Source organism: Chanodichthys erythropterus, chromosome 12 (genome assembly GCF_024489055.1).
Source record: "Chanodichthys erythropterus isolate Z2021 chromosome 12, ASM2448905v1, whole genome shotgun sequence".
Taxonomy (NCBI): Eukaryota; Metazoa; Chordata; class Actinopteri; order Cypriniformes; family Xenocyprididae; genus Chanodichthys; species Chanodichthys erythropterus.
The window spans coordinates 43,058,956-43,063,815 of record NC_090232.1 but is presented as its reverse complement, the minus strand read 5'-3'; positions in this window follow the sequence as shown (position 1 = coordinate 43,063,815).

Genomic DNA, 4,860 nt, shown 5'->3' with positions numbered 1-4,860 from the left:
ATTGTGTAGCCCACAGAACTAGACTGAGAGACCATTTAAAGGCCTTTGCAGGTGTTTTGAGTTAATTAGCTGATTAGAGTGTGGCACCAGGTGTCTTCAATATTGAACCTTTTCACAATATTCTAATTTTCTGAGATACTGAATTTGGGATTTTTCTTTAGTTGTCAATTATAATCATCAAAATTAAAAGAAATAAACATTTGAAATATATCAGTCTGTGTGTAATGAATGAATATAATATACAAGTTTCACTTTTTGAATGGAATTAGTGAAATAAATCAACTTTTTGATGACATTCTAGGGTTGGTATGACAAGCAAATGTGAGTTGTGGAATTAGTTTAGTATAACATTTCATTTAAATCTTTTCTGATTGGTGCTTCCCTTTTAACACTTAAATCATAAAAGAATGAAAATTCTGTCAATCAGCCCCAGTCTCCCTCATATGTAGGCATAACACTTGTTTTCAAGAGCATCTGATATTACTGAATGAGATGCATTTACACATACAAAAAAGAACAGTTTAAAGTATGAGTTTCCAAAGTCATTTTATTTCAAACCAAGCCAGAGAAATCACATATTGCATAGAAATGAAAGGAAATCAGCAAATGAATAAAAATGTGTGATTATAACAGGAGACATAACATGGAATGCATCCTAATCAACTTTTAAAAACTTAAATGATAAAAATGACTCGAGATTCACTTACAATCACACGTTTAATACATTTAATACCACCCATCCTACCACCCACATTTCAAAACAGTAGGATATAACAAAGCCTCATTTGCCGAAATCACGTGACTTGGACAGGTACGTCCCTGACAGCAACATCACATCTGGCCCACATGTAATCCAAATATACCAGAGGTGGGCCGGATCTGGCCCACACTATGTTGCTGTGTGCGGTGCTTCGATTCACTCAATCGATTCATAAAGGCTCGATTTCCTGCACATCACTAATGAATATTTAAATCAGTTCAATGTAAAATTATATATACATAAAAAATATTTATATAATAATCATGAGTAAAATGAGAGTAGATTAATGGCAGGCTCTTTATATTTAAAGAATGGCACACCAGGAGTCGTTGTTAGAAGCCGGTGTCACATGACTCTGTAGTCTGACATATTGTTCTCGAGTGCTGCAGACCTCGGTGAGATACTTCTCTCGACTCATGTTCTTGATGATCAGGAGGAGGCCCTGACTCACACGGAAGGTTTTGCTCCAGTCGAATCGTTTCGGGTCACTGTGTTCAGTCACATACACCCTGTTGAGTCTGCCACTGGCATCAAGTCGCACTATAATGCGATCCTTGTTACCGTCAGGAATATTGCGGTCATTTCCCCTGACATAATTTGGAAGATCGCCTGCTCCTGCATAATTCAGGTTGCCAACCTCATAGTATGGGAAATCCTGAGTGGGTGTGGGCACAATATTGTGTTCTTCGTCTTCAATTCTGTTATGGTACTTGTGAAAGCCAAACTCTCCATTCTCAGGCCTGAAATTGAGGACAATTCCACCATTCCTGAAGTCTATATAGTCATGAGCGAACCAGTACAACAGGTTCAGGCCATGTCTCGGCCACGGCTGACCAAAGCCTGAGTCTCTCAGCTGGGGCAGTTCATTTAGGGTGCTCACCATGATGGACAACTGTGTAAGAGAGAGAGAGAGAGAGAGCCAATGATGCAATATTTAAAGAATTAAAATGATAGTAAAACACAAGGAGCCAGTAATTTAAAACAAACAAAACAATCAGTGCTTAAACAGAAAAAGACTTGGAATTTGTTTTTCTGTCAAGTGCATCTCATATGCTGTGACTGATCACAATTTTTATTTTCCAGAATTTCCACCATTTAATTAATTTCACTTTTTTTATATCAGTGGTTTTGACCACTGTTGGGTGTAATGCATTACTAAGTAATTTTGGAATTAGCCTACTTTTACCTTAAAAAGCAAATTCTGTAATTGAATCAGTTATCTGATGTTATCTAATTGTTTTAAATACTGTGGAGAACAAGTCTATAGAAAACATGTTTGATATTAAAATGTAGGCCTATGTTTTAAAATGTAACCCTCTTCCTTGAAATACTTTTTTCAAGAATAATTTGTCTAATTGTAAATAATTGAAAGCATTAAAAAAGCTCTTTAATGTTGTATTGTTTAACTAGTCGAAGTTGGTATGGGATTGAGAAAATAATTAGTAATATGTAATGCAATACTTTTTAGAGAGAGAAATTAGTAATTAATTACACAGTGGAATTAAGTTTAATCATTAAATCTAAAAGTTATCATTGAGCTTTAAAGCCTTAGTTTTTTCTACATACAGTAAATTTAAAATTGTGGAAAACTAAACATCAAACACCATAAGAAGAATTTTTAAAAATTCTAGTATTTATTCAATCAATAAATCAAACAAGTGTCGTCTCAAGAATAAAAACAAAATGCCAGATGATTAACATTTGCCTTCTACAGAATTCCATATTTTTTCTGATATGCTGAGAATGTTGAAAATACTCATTCTCTATCATGAAATTCTTGATTTAATTTATATTTTTATTTTTTCATCAAAGGACAGTGAAAGCATGATGTCAGCTTATCCCATATGTTAACTGCAACAGAAAATGTGAAAAGAGAAGATGTTTTTTGCAGTTGCAGAGCTACTTCTCAGAGTAGCTCCTTAAAGCAGTTGAAGAGAAGCACATTGGTTTTAAGCATCACAAGCATTTCAAATACTGTCTTTATGGAAAACACAAATATCTTAACATGTATACCTTGTGTGGTGAAGACTGATCCTCTAAGTTTCTTGCAGTGATCTGGTTATTGATCTGTAGTGAGTGAAGTTCACCGTCTCACCGAACAGCAGATGAAGGTGCTGCAGCTCATATTAAAATGATCCTTCAGGACACGCCCCCTTTGAAAAGCTCAGAGCTGGGAAATAGAAACTTAACACGTGCACTAGTTTTCAGATTGCTGAATAATGTTTTCACATGTCATATCTGTATTGTATGTGTAATGCAATAATTGGGATCTTAAAAATTTTAAGTTGTTTAGCTTTTTTTAGATATTTTCACTACAGACATATTAAGAGTATGCCACTGCAAACATATCTCATGTCAGTCTTGTTAACTAAACCAAACTATTAAAACACATTTACGTTAATTGACAAAATATGGTAACTGAAATAATTCAACATAGTCTATATAAAAACATTCTAAATATATATTGTAAATATATAAGTAAATTGCCAAGGCAACATTTCTACAGTAATTTGATTAAAAATGCTACAAATTACTAAAACTAAACATGTTTAAAAGAAAAAAATAAAATAAAAACAACAAAAACAACAAATTTACTTACATGAAAATAGAAAAACTAATGTAATTTATGTTTAAGCTTGTTCCTAAAAAGATAAAAAAAAAAAAAGGTCAAATCTAATTCAAAATAAAATAATATACTAAATATATTTATAACTAAAATAATAATAATTGTGTGCATGGAATTAAATGTTATAAACTTTTTTTTCAGTAGTAGGTATTACAACTTAAAACATTTACACAAAGAAACCAGTCAAATTTAACAGGGTAAATGTGCAATACATGATTAAAAGAAGAGGATCATATCCATCTATTTCAATAACTGTGATGGGCAAGTGTATTTTACTCTGATGTGCTTTATGTCAACAGATTAAAAAAGTATTGTACACATAGAGGAGTTACAGAGTTAAAAAACATTCAAAAACTAAAGGCACTGGACACATTTTGACTAATGAATTTCAAAGACTTTTCCAGGCTTCCACAATTAATTAAAATTCATTTTATAGATAATATGTGTGGTTTGCATGTCTAGCTGTTTTACATACGGTACTAAACCTTGAAATTAACTGATTTAAATAATGCTTCTTAGTGTACACATTTCTCAAGAAAGACTTCCCAACTGATGAATATCTAACAATATTAAGCCAATGAAACACTTGAGCAAAAGAAATTCCAGGAATACAAATCACATGAGAATCCTGCTTCTTGAGGAGGGAAGAAAAAGCATTTTACTGGAAAAAGGGTGGCGGTCCTGCAGAGCAGAAGGCAGGAAACCGAAACTTACCCACCAACTGCAATCCCATTATCTCTAAGAAAAATATGTAAAGTGTGACACTTCATAATGACAGACGTGACAGACTGTTGTGTGTTTGACAGTTTCCTTTTCAAACCAGCTTTTATTATCATCATCATTATCTGCACCATGACGACAGTCGAGAGCAATTCTGTGCCATAACACAATGATCAGAGGCCAAGAGAGGGACAACACGAACAGGACAAACGAGAATGAAAACCAGCGGTAGTGAGGAAAAACTTGAGAAATGACAGTCAAAGAAAATAAATCAAAGTTGTACAAATAAAAAGAGACTGCAAACAAAGAAAACTGTAATGATTACAAACAGCAGTATAACTGAATTCACGGCTGTTTTAACGGAATAGGACAATGATGGGATAGATGTACATATATATATATATATATATAAAATTTCCATTAGTCTGGATCCATTAAAGGACAATAATCAAACACATCATCTTTGCTATGGGAGAAAACAGATGTGTCGTCGCTTCCCATATCAAAAAGACAAAAAACAAACAAAAAACAGATAAAAAGTCCAAATAATTGTGTTGAACCCTCAAACTACATCAAAATTACCATCATAATTATAACTCTAGCTGTCAGTTTCAGCATTAGAAGAATTGGTATTATTAGTATGAATATTTCACTTCATTATTTGATATATATACACAAATATCGCAATGTTTTTGCATTGCTGTATTCTTGCTTTTTCCCCACGCATGTGTTTTAAGTACACTTGAAAATAAAA